Source organism: Ictidomys tridecemlineatus, unplaced genomic scaffold, assembly GCF_052094955.1.
Source record: "Ictidomys tridecemlineatus isolate mIctTri1 unplaced genomic scaffold, mIctTri1.hap1 Scaffold_576, whole genome shotgun sequence".
Classification (NCBI taxonomy): domain Eukaryota; kingdom Metazoa; phylum Chordata; class Mammalia; order Rodentia; family Sciuridae; genus Ictidomys; species Ictidomys tridecemlineatus.
In genome coordinates, this window is record NW_027523884.1 from 69822 (window position 1) to 85148 (window position 15327).

The 15327-nt window shown below is 42.3% G+C and overlaps 1 pseudogene; it reads right to left on the reverse strand.

The window, feature by feature from the left end:
* Window positions 1-1388: 1388 nt before the first annotated feature.
* Window positions 1389-2508, reverse strand: LOC144374091 (starch-binding domain-containing protein 1 pseudogene; annotated as a pseudogene).
* Window positions 2509-15327: the final 12819 nt, after the last annotated feature.

A 15327-nucleotide genomic window follows, 5' to 3' on the forward strand; every position in this document is an offset into this window, starting at 1 on the left:
AGTCTTGCTTCACCTTCACCTATTTTCACTGTACTTTCTCCTGTAATAGAGCTCTCTTGCACGACTTTTGGTCTCCTACTTTAAATTTTCTTTCTTAAGAACTGAGGTTTGAAGCTTCAGCTCCCTACTCTCCTGTGACAGTACCATTTCTTTTTCTTTTTGAAAACCTTTTGCAGTGCTGGGGATCAAACTCAGGGCCTCACACAAGTGCTCTGCCACTGAGCTACATGCAGCCTGGCCCAGGACCACTATTTTTTTTTCCTGGTGTTGGGATTGAACCTAGAACCTAGAGCATGCTGGGCCAACGTTTTGCCCCTGAGATACATTCTAAGGCCTTTTTATTTTTTATTTCAAGATGGGGTCTCTCTAGATTGCTGAGGCTGGCCTCACACTATGATCTTCCTGGCTCAGCTTCCTGAGTAGGTGGGATTACATGTGTGCACCACGGTGACTGACCAATACTACTTCCCAAAGACCAGGATGCACCTACATCTTTTCTATTACATTTTATCAAAGAGGTCCAATTTAGCTCAGATTTATGGAGAGGAGATATAGACTCTAATTCTTTTTTCTTTCTTTCTTTTCTTTTTCTTTTTCTTTTTTTGGACTAGGGATTAAACCCAGGGATGCTTTACCATTGAGCTATATCCCCAGCCCTATTGGTCTTTATGAAAGTTTTAAACTGTAACACAGGGTCTCACTAATTTGCTGAGGCTAGGCTTGAACTTGGGATCTTTCTGCCTCAGCCTCCCCACTCAGTGGCATTACAGGAGTGTGACATTGCACCCAGCTTAGACTCCAACTCTTTCTTTCTTTCTTTCTTTCTTTCTTTCTTTCTTTCTTTCTTTCTTTCTTTCTTTCTTTCTTTCTTTCATCCTTCCTTCCTTCCTTTCTCTCTCTCTCTCTCTCTCTCTCTCTCTCTCTCTCTCTCTCTCTCTCTCTTCAGTGCTGAGGATCAAACCACCTCACGCATGCTAGGCAAGTCCTCTAGCACTGAGTTATATCCCCAGCCCTAGACTTCAATTCTTTTTTTTTTTTATTATCTGCATATATATATTTCTTTTTTTTAAAGAGAGGGAGAGGAGAGAGAGAGAGAGAGAGAGAGAGAGAGAGAGAGAGAGAGAGAGAGAGAGAGAGAGTTTTTTAATATTTATTTTTCAGTTTTCGGTAGACACAACATCTTTATTTTATTTGTAAGTGGTGCTGAGGATCGAACCCAGCGCCCACACATGCCAGGCGTGCATGTTACCCCTTGAGCCACATCCCCAGCCCCAGTATATATATATATATATATATATATATATATATATATTTCTGACATCAGACAAAAGCCACTATTGAATTCAAAACAGCTCTGATGGCTAAATTTGGAGTCATGCTGCCTTTATTTTAAATTATTCAGTGTGCTCCATAGCCTCAGCCTTTTCTACATTCTGCTACAGCCTGTTTTTTGGCAGGCAGAATCAGTGAATCCCCCACAAGCCCCGAACCACTTTATCCTCGTGACCAGTCTCTAAGAGTCTTTTGCTGCATTCTTCCCAGCGAGTAACTCCCCCATTCTCTACCAACACCAACTTCCACTCCACCACTGTATCTGCTGGCAGGAAAACAGAATGAGACCAAAACCCATCCTGGTGATAGTGGAGTAAGATGTAAGTGTTCCATCTCCCAAGATTCTCATGGTCTCCAGTTATTGCAATGAATTGCCTATCAGTGCCTGTGACGTAATGCACCTGAAACCTGATATTAACTGGCCGAGACTCTGAAGCCATTCTTGTGACCTTTTTTGTTTTCCCATTCACTTCCCAACCTCTTGCCTCCATAAGAGTGCTTCTGCCACAGTCCACTGAGGCCTCAAGACTGCCACCCAAACCTACATCTCCCCAGGATGAGTGCCTAGACACCATTTCCCAGTCCTCATGGTCAGTGAGGTCCTGCTGTCCAACTGCAAGACTCACTTCTGTAGCTCTGACCATGAGCAGGTTGCTAGAAGGCAACTCCTCTGCAAACCATGTAGCTGCTTTAGCGGGTGTGTCATGTTCTTTTGGGAATCTCCATTCTCCTGTGTGAGATTCAAGGCTTTTATTTCTTAAAACTTGAGAGTAATCCCTGGAGTTATCCATCTCAGATGTAGCTAGAGACTGTGTGTCTGGGATCTGTCTAGCAGGAGCATGCTGTCTTGCACTGTCCCAGTATTCTCCAGAAGGATTCTGCAGTCTCTGTGATGCTTCCTGTAGGTTACCAAGACCTTTGGTCTCAGAAATCAAATGTCCATTGCTTTCTTGAAGATGCTGTGGTTTGATGACCACCTCCTGCTTGTAAGGTCCGGGGCTCAATGCACCACTGCCAGCACCCTGATCGCTTCCGGGAGCCGCAATATCAGCGTTCTTATGCTGCTCTGTTGCCCCCGTCCTTCCCTTTGTCCCTGGTGTCGCCCCGCAGCAGCCAAACCAAAAGCGCTCCTGCCAGACCCCCTCTGACCAGCAGGGCTGCCCAGACGGAGACCATGGCTGAGAGGCTGTGGCCGCGGGGGACTATGAGAATCTGGACCAGGGCTCGGATCTCACAGGCAGAGCCACCTAGACTTCAATTCTTGATTGGAAGATTCCATGTGTGTAAAGGGAGGGGAGAGATTGTGGGTGTATCTTTGGATTCCTCCATATGTGCCAGTCCTCTTTCAATTAGAAGGGACCATTCGACAAGTTTTAGCAATGATCTGTGAACAGAACAGACATATTTCATTTCTAGCCTGAAGCAAAGCAAAGCACACACCATTTTTCAGATCTGTCATTCCTCTTTTTTCTTATTATTTATCTGTTTATTAATTTCAGCGCTGGGGTTAGATCCCAAGGGCACTTTACCACTGAGCTACACCTATAGCCCCCTTTTTAAATTTTTGAGACAGGGTATCCCTAAGTTGCCCAGACTGACCTTGGACTTGTGGTCCTCCTGGTTCAATGTTCTGAGTTGGTGAATTACAAGCGAGGTGCTGCCATTCCCTTTCTGCAACCCCAAAGACCTCATGGTGGAAGAACTAGTTGCTCCATAGACAACAATTACCTAGGAGAGTCACCTGGACCTGCAGCTGACTGTGCACTAGCTGGTGTTATGCCAATGTAGTTTTGAAGTTTGTTAAGGAACATGATGAAGTCAGTCCATCCTTACTGAAAGACGTGGCTGTGTCCTTCCTTGCCTCTAAACCTGATGCTGATGGGGTTTCTGCAGCTCTGACTTCTGGCTCCCTGCCTCACCTATTGAATTTTCCCCTTTATGCTGCTGCTATTGAATCCTCTGGGTAAACTTTTACCTAATATCGCTTGGCCTGGGACCACACACCCCTGCTGGCTGGTATACCGCAGGTGAGTCTTGGGGGATTCTCTTAGATCTGTCATAGGGAACATAGGAAGTAGCAACTGGATAACGGAATGACTTAATTCTAAGTCTAGTTCCTGTGGCTCAGTAAGCAAAGTGTAGCTGCCCAAGGCTTTTAATCTGGAGAGTGATTTGAAGGGGAAAAAATGTGAATGATAATTTGCTGTCAAGAGCAGGATCTATGGCTAATGGGTGAGGGTTAAGAAAGAGTAATCAGTTAGAGAAAAGGTAGATAGTTTTTCGTGCCCAAAGCATCAGTAATTAGAATTTATAGCTGAAAGTTCACTTATACCATTGCCTATTAATCTATATAATCCTAAAAGATAATCAATGTTCTATTTGCAGCTTGAAAATTCAGTCTGAGGGAGGTTGATGATTGGTTTCATTCATCAGTTTGTTCATGCAATCTTATATAATTTGATTCGTAACTCACACTTTTTTTCTGAATCCTGCTAGACTAGTGCTTGCAGACTTTTGAATCATGAGTCAAAAAAAGATAATTTTTGCCTGGAGAGGTGCTCCTTGGGGCAGCCCATAAAAACATGTTCTCTGGTGTTGTGTGTTTTGCCTTATTGTCTTCTGCCAAGATAATAAGTACTGAATTTAGAAACTATACACAGGGTATCATACAAATAACATTCAAATATATAAATCTCCTAAGTGCTGGGGATTGAACCCATGGCCTTACGTATGCTAAGGCAGGCACTCTACCACTGAACTACATCGTCAGTCACTCCAATATAATTTTAACTGAAGTAAAAATTTAAAATGGTTGTGAAAACAGTTTTGGGTTATGTATCACTATGAAAAATTTTTGACCGTCAGCATCTCCTGGGGTACCTGTAGCCTGTTTATTCCAGACCAGGGTGCTATGGTGCACGATTACAGAAGCTCTGGGCTAGACACTGTGCTGTGAGATGGAAATACAAAGATGAAGGAGACCCTACTCAACAGAATTAAGTCTAGCCAGCAAAACCCCAACAGAACAATTATTTAAATGGAGCTCGTTAAACCTGGTGACAGAGGTGTATTTAGGATGCACCTAACTCATTCTAGAGGAATGGGGCTCTGTTAACCATACTCTCTCCCTCCCTTTTTTGTGGTACTGTGGATGGAGCCCAGGGGCACTCTACTACTAAGTTAAATCCCCAAACTTGTTATTTATTAAATTTTGAGACAGGGTCTCCCTGAAGTGTTGGGGCTGCTCTTGAACTTTCTCCTTTCTTTCTTCCTTCCTCCCTTCCTTTCCTTCTTTCCTTCCTTCTTTCTTATGGAACCCATGGCCTTGTGATGCTACTCAACCATTTTACCAATAAGCCACATCCTCAGCTCCACATTTACTTATTAAAGCATTACTTTAACAAATTTTATTGAACACCTACTAATGGCAGACACTGTTAAGCACTGAGGACAGACTAGTGAATAAAAATATTGACTCAGCTTCCTAATAGTGACCTTTACCATGAGACCCACTGAAATGACATTGGAGGGAGAACCATGGTTTGTGATTCAGATTCCTAGATAATGATCTACTAAAGGTACATAATGGACTTAACAAATTGACCTAATTCAGACAGGCTATTCACAATGGCCAGGTTCTTTGGTACATGTAAGTGGTTTCCAATGACTTGAGGCAGGTAAGGGCTATGAGTCTTCTTTTCCAGCACGTCCCCACTGAATGATATAGTCATCCCTTGTACCCTCCAGGGCTTGGTTTGAAGAATGCCCCCCTTCCCTGGTTCCCAGACCAAATCTGAGGATGCTCAAGTGCCTTGTATAAAATGGAGTAGTTCATGCATATAGCCTGTGCACATCCTCCTGCATACTGGTTTTTTGGTACTGGGGATTGAACCCAGGGGTGCTTTACCACTAAACTACATACATCTCAGTCCTTTTTCTTTTTTTAAAAAAAATTTTATTTTAAGATAGGTTCTTACTAAATTGTTGAGTAGCTCATGAAGTTGCTCAGGCTGGCTTTGAACTTTGACCTCTCAGCCCTCTTATATACTTTAAATTTACTGACTTACAGGCCCTGATACAGTGTAAACACTAGGTAAATACTTGTTACACTGTGTTCTTTTGGCAGGAGCTGGAGATAGAACCCAAATGCCTCACACACACTAGACCTGCTCTACCACTGAGCTATGTCCCCAGCCCTGTTATCCCTGTTAAGGACTAGTGAAAAGAAAAAACATCTGTACGTAGTCAGTACCAACGCAACATTTTGGGGAATATTTTGGATCTAGGCTTGGTTGAATCTGCACAAGCAGAACCAATAGCTGGTCATCTATATTCTGATGAAAGCAAGTCTCAGACTGAAATGTGCCCTGCATGCTTTTTGAGCATGTACAAACCATTCATAGGACTATCCTTTGAAGTTCAGTATGAGCACTATGCTTTCAGACACTCCACCCAACACTTGCACTTGACAATGCTAGGAAGCCCTTACCACTGAGCTCCCCGCTGGCTCCTGCCCATTTGTTAATTGAATTCAACTTGAACTGAGGCAGGAGGATCGCAAGTTGAATTTTTATTGTTGTTGTTGAATCATAAATATAAGTTTCTCAAAGTTAAATTCATGGGCTGGGGCTGTGTGGCTCAGTGATAGAGTACTTGCCTAGCATGTGTGAGGCAGTAGGTTCAAACCTCAGCACCACATAAACATAAGTAAAGGTATTATGTCCATCTACAACCAAAAAAAAACAAAAAACAAAAAAAGGGGAAAGTGTCAACCATGTGTCACAGCCAACTTAAAAAAAAGAGTTGAATTCATGCTTCAATTGAAGTTTTAAAAATTTATTATTATAATAGTTTTTGGCATCAGGGATTGAACCAGGGGTGCTTTATTATAGAGCCACATTGCCATCCCTTTTAAAAATATATTTTATTTAGAGACAGGGTCTTGCTGAGTTGCTGAAGGCCTCACCAAGTTTGAGGAGGCTGGCTTTGAACTTGTGATCCTCCTGCCTCGGCCTCCAGAGCTGCTGGGATTACAGGCATACACCTGCGCCCAGCTGCTCAAATGAAGTTTTTTGTTTGTTTGTTTACAGTTTTAAAAGCATTTCAATTTTGAGAAAAAAAATTAAAATTCAAAGAACTTTTGCAAATAATTTTTGAAGTCCAATTTTAAAATTGTCATTACCAGGAAGACACAGCAATATTTTACTCCAATCCCAATCTTATTTATTTCTTCATTTAATTTTGGGTACTGGGGTTAACATCAAGGATACTTTACCACTGAGCTAAATCTCTACCCCTTTTAAGTTTTTAAATTTTGAGACAGGGCCTCACTAAATTGCCCAAGCTGGCCTCAAGTTTGTGATCCTCCTGCCACAGCCTCTTGACTTGCTGGGGTTACAGGAGTGCACCACTGTGCCCAGCATCCAATCCCAATCTTGGTAAAGATCTAGCATTAACTAGTAGCCACAAGGATCAGTAAGTGATTCCTAGAAATAGGGACTGTTTAAACATCAAAGGATGTCCTAGGCCTCTGGGGGACCTCCTCAGGCCAGCTTCTAGAGGATGCCCTCTCAGTCCCACTTCTTCCTCCTGCCCAACCCTGGGGGCCACTGGACACAACAAGGCTCATTCATGTCAAATGTGGGCTGACCGAGGATCCCCTTTGATGACCCATTGTCTGGGGAGCAGGCTCCAGGGAAGAGATGGTGTGTTCTAGACAATGTCAAAGACGATGTCTAGTGTTTGTACAGTGTTTTATGGTTCCCGAAGTGTTCTAGATAAACCACCCCATTTGATCCTCATGATAGCCCTGTGAGAGGTGTTAGCATCCCCACTTTACAACCAAGGACACAGCGCTCTCCCAAGGGGATGGTCAGGGTCTGCTCCTTGCCATGCGGGGTGCTGTCTTGCTTTATCCTTGCATGTGCGCATGCTCAGGGGAACCCCTTGGATCTGGTCTTCCTCTGCTTTCTGCCCAGGAATGGGTGCTTCTGCTCTTTGTTTCACCTCTGATGCTGCAGCAAGCCTCTTGGCCAGGCGGCGTAGACTCTGCTGTTCTCTGTGGCTGAGAGAAGTCTCTTCCAACTTGGAGAAAAAATTGAAAACGTGGCCAGGCATGAGGGTGCACACCTGTGATCCAAGAAACTCGGGAGGCTGAAGCAGGAGAACTGGGAGTTCAAAGCCAGCCTCGGCAACCTATCGAAGGCCTAAGCAACATAGCTAGATCCTGTCTTAAAATAAAAAAGTAAATAGGGTTAGGGATGTGGCTCTAGTGGTTAAGTGCCCCTGGGTACAATCTCTGGTGCAATAAATAAATAAAAGAATAGGAAACGTAGCTAGGAGTTGTGGTGCAAGCCTGTAATTCCAACTACTCTTTAGGTTGAGTCAGGAGGATCACAAGTTCAGGGCCAGTCTTGGCAACTCAGTGAGACCCTCGTTCAAAGTAAAAAAATAAAAAAGGCTGGGGTGTGTCTTGTTGGTAGAGCATCCCTGGGTTCATTCAATCCCTAGTATGGAAAAAAATTGAAGATTGTGTCTCCCAAATACACAATGCTGTTTGTTGGGTAAGAGTAACAAGCATTCCTGGGCTAACAGTGAGGCCACAGGCTGTCCAGCCCCGGGGCTCCCTAGTGTGTCCTTGAAGGTCCCTCTTGCATTTTCCTCATCTCACTTTGGATCTATCAAACCTCAAACCCCTTCTTTCTACTTCCCAGATGAGAATAGTGACACCTTCAGAAGTCAACTGACAGGTCTGGGTTCACCAGTTAGGTAGAGGTATGTGTACTTCCCCCAACGCTCCTCTTTCCAGTCCAACCAATGGAAATAAATGCACAAAAATCAGAGATGGAGTAATTTTCATGGTTAGTCTTGTTCTACAAGCATGGAATGGGTTCTATTTCTTGAATTTTCAGGGCACACTTTATAATTTGTACAAGAATTATGAGTTTCCAGTTCTTGTCACAGATAAATCAATCAGTAATACTGAGTCATATTGAAACATTTGATAATAAATATGCACACTTGGAACTTTTTTACATGCTTTAATAATATTTTTACTTATTTTTCATGCAGTTGTTATCACTTTAGTTTTTGAAGATGTTATTTTCTCTTTTAATTTAATTAAAAAAATGTTTGTGGTGTAAGAGATTGAACTAGGGGTGCTCTACCACTGAGCTTCATCCCCAGTACTTTTCATTTTTTGTTTTGAGGCAAGGTCTTGCTAAGTCAGTGGGGCTGGCCTGGAACTTGTAATTTTTGTGATCTTCCAACCTCAGCCTCTGGAGTTTCTGGGATTACAGGTGTTCACAGCTGTGCCTGGCTAGAAGACTTTATATTGTAGAATAGCTAAGGAACTTGAGTCCTGTTAAAAATTGTGTTTTATTGATAGAGAAATGTCTAGACAGTTGGACTGGCATCATCCTGGTAATTTATAGTCATGGGATGGCATCGATCTTACAAACTTAAAGGACCAACTAACTAGTGACTGCCAGAAACAGTGTTTTTTGTTTTTGTTTTTTTTATTTGTGACATGAAGAATAGACCTTGGGGACAGTGGTGGTTGCCCCTGACCTTACTGTCACCCAGCCCCTCATCCTCTCAACTCCACCAGCCACAAAAGGCATATCAGGAGGGCTTGCTTTGACTTTCCTTTGATGCCACACTATCTGGGGAGCAGGTATTAGGCAGCAGATGGTGAGCCAGCCCACACTTACTAAGAATTTGATATGATCTAATGTTTTGTCAGTGTTTTGTACTGTGCAAAGGGCATGACCATTTCTTATCTCATTTTGAACCCTTTATCAGTCTTATCAGGTCAGTACAAATCTATAATTCTTTATCCATAATTCCAAAAATGAGTACCATATTCAATTATGAGGGCTACTGTAGATTCTGTTAGAGATGTTGGGCTATATATGGTATGTTTGACCGATTTCTTTCATTTTTTCCTTTTTCTTTTGTTTTGCTTTTGATACTGAGGATTGATCTTAGGGGCACTTTACCATTGAGCTACACCCCTATCCCTTTTTATTTTTTTATTTTGGAACAGCGTCTCACTAAGTTGCCTAGGCCAGCCTCCAATTTGTGATCCTCCTGCCCCAGCTTCTAGAGTCACTGAGATTACAGGTGTGTACCACCATGCTTGTCTCAACCTAACTCTTCTGAAAATCCTCAAATTTTCTAATATTCAGCTGGTGCTGAGTTTTGGATAAAGAACTGTGAACCTGAATTCTTATTTCTAACTTACCTGTGAGAAAACCAAGGTAATTCAAAGGGACAGACTCTTCTCTTAAGGGTTCTTGGGCAGATGGAGAGTGATTACTATAAGAGGATGGTAGGGAGGATTCTAGGTGAGAGGAATTCTTTTTTCTTCCTTTGGTGCTGGAGATTGAACCAGGGCCTAGTGCATTCTCAGCCAGGGCTCTCCCACCTAGTTACATCCCCAGCCCTGTGAGGGGAACTTTTGTTCTCCTTACTTCTCTCTGTTTCCTCTGGAGACAAGGTGGGTATATTTTCAGCACCCAGCGTTTACTTGACTTCCAGTGTCCCCAGCTATCTATCTCAGTAGGAATGGCCACTGAGAAGGTGTGGGTGTCTCCAAGAATTTTGCATTTCTCACAGCAGACATTGGAAAGCTATCAATGGAGGGTTTTTTTTTTAACACAATCATTAAGCCTCAGTAGGGAGAATACTAATTTAGCAAGCAGAGATCAGATTCATTCTTTAAAAAAAATTATACTGAGAATCCACTGCAGGCCAGGTCATATGCTAAATTTCAGGAGGAAGTAAGAGGGTGAAAAAACAGAGGGGAATAACATGAAGGTCACGATCTGTTCAAGATCAGCGTTTGGCAAATGTGGCTCATGGCCTGGTTTTGTATGGTCAGCGATCTAAGAATGATCTTTACATGTTCAGAGGTTGTTACAAATAAGCAAGCAAGCGAGCAAATAGACAAATCAAAAAAGTAAAGAGTATGCAAGAAAGAATTATGTGGTCAAAAAGTCTGTAGTGTTTGTTGTCTGATTCTTTGCAAAGAAAAATTGTGATATCTGCTCTATCCAATGAGGAAATTAGAAACACACACACAAAATAATAGGTCTAAACTATATAAAGAAAAAGATCTATAAATAGATATAAATAAATAGAAAAAACAAGGTTCATATTAGGATCAACATTTGAAGCTGGGTACAGTGGCATGTGCCTGGAATCCCAGCAGCTTGGGAGGTTGGGGCAAGAGGAAGGTGAGCTCAAGGCCAATCTCAACATTGTAGTGAGGCCCAAGTCACTTGGTGAGACCCTGTCTTAAAAATAAAAAATAAAAAGGGCAGGGGATGTAGCTCAGTGGTAAAGCACCATTGGGTTCAATCCTCATTACCCCCCTCTGGCCAAAAATAGTTACCAATATTCAACTTCATAAATAAATAAAGAAGTGCAAATTATAAGTTTGCTTTTAAAAAAATTCAAAGTTAACAAAAATCAGTAAATTATAATTTCCGGCTATAAACTCAGTTCATCATTCAAACCTCTGTTTTCTCTTCCTTTCTTCTAATGTTGGTAGCAAAATATTAATATTCCTAGTCTTCCTGGAATACAAATATAATGCCTGGAGAGACCATAGTTATCCTGTGATCAGGAAGTGAAAAATCATGTACATAGGATGGTGAAGCAGTAAGATCAAAGTAGACAAATATCTTTTTTAACATTGTTAATTCCCACCTGCCTGACCTACACTTGGAATTTTTGTTTTATGACAAGTAATCCCCTCACCTAGTTAATCTACTATGAAAAGGTTTTCTAGTCTTTTCATCAAAATGTATCCTTGATACACTAACAGCGGCCTTTGTTCATTTCTAGTGGAATAAAAATTGGCACAAGTTTTCAGAACAATAAAGATGACTTCAAAAAGTGTTCATACTATTTTGCCCAGAAATTTCACTTCTAGAAATTTATGTCTGGGAAATAATTGTATGTGTAAATAAAGATACATGTATAAGAATGTTTAGTGCACTGTTGTTTATTATAGTAAAAACTTGGAAATAGCTTAACAGTTCAACAATGAGACAATTAAGTTACTAAAAAAAGTTGATGCAACTGAATATTTGGTGATCAAAAATCTTGTTTTCAAAGAATATTTGATAAATATTAAATGCTTAGCAGTTTTGTAAAAGTAAATAAATAACCAACTCAGGATATATGTACTCTTCTTTCTGTTTGTTCATTTATTTGTGGAGCTGGGAATTGAACCTAGGACCTTGTGCAAGTTAGGCAAGTTTTCTGCCCCTGAGCTATACCCAGAGCCCTCTTTATACATATGTGATCAGGAGTCAATGGGAGCTGTCTTTGAATAATATGGTAAAGTGGAATTTTTGATTGATCTCTAAAGTTATTTAGAAATAAATATACAGAGAAGAATAGCAAGTAAACGTTAAACAAAATTTTACATAATAAATACTATATACATGTGAATGTGGATATTAGTCTTTCTTAGTATCAAAATATATTATTAAGGTATAATAATTTAAACAGTATAGTACCAGGGTAAAAACAATTAAAATGACCCTAGGGATGTATTTAATGACTATGAAAGCATTAACTATGATAGAAAAAAAAATACACAAATAACACTGGGAAAAGAAATTTGAAAGTAGAAAATCATCAGTTTAGATCTTCACCTCACATCACACAAGAAAATTAACTGCAGAGAATTTAAAAACGAAATTGAAAAATTCCAGGTTTTACAAAGAAATGCAGTACGTGGATAAGGAACATCTGAAGCCCATGGTCTAGGGTGAGCTCTTCTCTCCCCCAGGCTCCTGGACTCACCTTTCCTGGGCATGGCTGGTTCTGGTGTGGACATGCACCAGCACCGTCCCCAGGGTGACCGAGGAGTCCCGAGGAGGCCTGGGTCTCTCCTGGGAATCTGCCTTTCAGTCAGGACCTTGGTTCTCACCTACTTCATTTTGGGGGTGGGTCCTGGGGATGGAACCCAGGGTGTTCCCCCGAGCTACATTCCAGGCCCCCTCTATTTTTTGTCTTGAGGGTGGGACCTTGCTGAGTTGCCAGGGCTGGCCATGAACTTGCCATCCTCCTTCCTCAGCTCCCCAGGCGATGGGATCACAGTGTGTGCCACCGGCCTGGCCTCCTCTGCTCCTTACCATCTGACTGTGGCAACTGGAGTTTTTCTCTGGGTTGTTTTGCCCCTTCTGTTGTCTCTTGAAAGCAGTGGGAAACACCTGGTGGTTGTGAGTATTAGAACATTACCTGAGTTTCTGATGGTGGAAGCATGGCCTGGGGTAATGGAGCAAAGCGGAGAACTTTTAATTTCTTCTTCTTCTTTTTTTTTTTTTTTTTTTTTTGCAGTACAAATGATTGAAACCAGGGTTTTATGCACGCTAGGCAAGTGGCTTACCACTTAGTCACATCCCCAGCCATCCCCTCACTCAGATTTTTAAAAAAATTTGAGATAAGTTCTCTCTAAATTGCTGGCCTCGAAGTTGTAATTCTCCTGTCTCAACCTCCTAAATCACTGGGATTATAGGAAGGGCACCATTAATCCTGGCTTAAATTTTTGTTTTAATTTTTTTTGTTACTGGGGATTAAACCCACAGCCTCACATGTGCTAATCACATGCTCTGCCTCCGAGACACACCCCTAGCATGAGTTTTACATTTTTCCTTGTACATTATTCTTTTGAGAAATTTATTGAGCTGGTGTGGTGATGCATACTTGTAATCCCAGTGACTCGAGAGGCCAAGGCAGGAAGATTGCAAGTTTGAGGCCAGTCTGGACCACTTAGTGAGACCCTGCCTCAAAATAAATAAATGAATAAATAAATAAATAAATAAAGGTTAGGGTTGTAAGTTCAGAGATAGAGCACACCTGGGGTCAATACTGAAAAGACACACACACACACACACACACACACACACACACACACCAGAAAAGAAAGTTTTTGGATGAACCATATGTAACATTTGTGTATTTTAGTACCAGTTGCAGTCAGTTTCTTTCATTAAACTAATGATTTTTTTTTTTTAATGCTGGGGATCAAACCAGAGCCATGTCCTCTATCCTTGCGTGGGCTCTTTTCATCCATCGAGGAGGTCCACGGACCAGGGTAGTGCAGAGTGCAGCTGCGGAGTCATGAATCAAGACCTCCAGAGACCAAGCAGGAAGCAGGTCTGATTTTATTTTGCAGTTACCATGTGTATACACTGGGGCAGTAGCTAAGCAGGTTACAGGCAGCCACCAATAGAATTTCTGGCCAATTGTCCTTGGGGCAAGCAATGGAGGAGCCCACCATAAAGCAAGTGCAGAGATTGCAACATGTGGCCTCATGCTTAGGGCTCTGTGCCTACGGGGTAAGCGGCCTGCGCTTATGTGCCTAGCACAAGGGGAGTGGCCTGCCACTCAGGCGCCCCTAACATGTGCTACATATGCAGTACTCCATGCACTTGTCCCCACATATCCTCACCTCCTTTGACTCCCATCTGGGTCCAAGAGAGAGCAATAGCAAGAAACACTGAAAAACACAGTTTCCCTGAGGTCACCCAGATGCACAGCAAGTCCTGCTTTGGTGCCATGGACAGAGCGGCCGGTTTGCTCCCCCAACACTGACCAAGGTGGGTGGCTCCTGTGCCTGGGACGACAATGAGATGTGCTGGTGCTGAAGAGGAAGCAGTGTCTGAAGAGCAGCAACGTTCCCCACTACAGGCTCAGCATCAGAGGCAGCAGGACACCATGTCACACCGTCAGTGGTCAGCTGGGGCCTCAGACTGAGCAGCACTGGGAGGACTTAGGGGCTGGGGTTTGTGTAGAACGGAGATTTCTTGTTTGTTAGCCCACATCCCCTGGGAATTATGGGTTTCAAAGAGGACCAGGAGTCTCCTTAGAATGGGAGGGGATGAAAGCCGGAGAACTTTCAGTGCCATTACAAAGCCCACATAACCTCTGGGCTGTTGTACCCCAGAGAAATATCAGTTATGCTGAAGAATTAATGATACACGGGGCGTGGTGGTGCACATCTGTCATCCTAGCAACTCAGGAGGATTGCAAGTTCAAGACCAGCATCAGCAACTTACCAAGACCCTGTGTCAAAATAAAAAATGAAAGGGGACAGGGGATGTGGTTCAGTGGTTAAGCACCCCTGGGATCAATCCTTGGTACAAAACAAAACAAAACAAAACAAACAAACAAAGAAAAAACAACAAAAAAACAATACTATGAAAGTGTTAGTTGTATTGTGGTTGTATGTGAGAATTATTGTATTGTTAGAAGACATTTATTTAGGGCTAAATGTTCATGTTAAAAGACATTTATTTAGAGCTATAGGTCCATGTTGTACGTAATTTACTGTGAGATGGTTCAGACAAAAAAAAAAGTGAGTGTGTGTGTGCATGCATGTGTATGTGTATGGAAAGAGAGAATAAATAAATGATAAGCAAATGGGTAAAATATTCAGAATAGGTGAATGTAGGTAAAGGATATATATGTGTTTTGTATTATTTTAATTTTTGCAACATTTTTAATTTTTAAATAATTTCTAAATAAAAAAAATTAGTTAAACAATGGAATTGTTGTGAGATCTGTGTGATAAATTAGTGTTTGGACAATGCAGAGTGGGAGGACAAGGAGGAAGCCATCAGCTTTGTCTGGTGGGAGTCTTAGGGGAGAGGTCTCAGAGAAGCTCAAGGAGAGCCTTGAAGGATAATATGTGTGTGGGGAGCTGCGGCATCAGATTGAGGTGGGAGGGCATGTGACAGGGAAGGACTGTGAGGTCTGATGTACCCCAAGAGTCTGGTGACACACCCTCTGGTGTGCCTGACAAAGCAGGACTCCCCTGCCAGATGGTAAGTGTCACCTGGGTGACTAAGAGCACAGCTCCCTGCTCCTCCGGCCGTCACCCATCCCATCTCATTTCCAGAGAATAAAGCTTTGGTACCTTCAAAGGGAAGAGTGTCAGGGGGAGGGGCAAGCAGCTGGGCTGGGCGGGGCTTG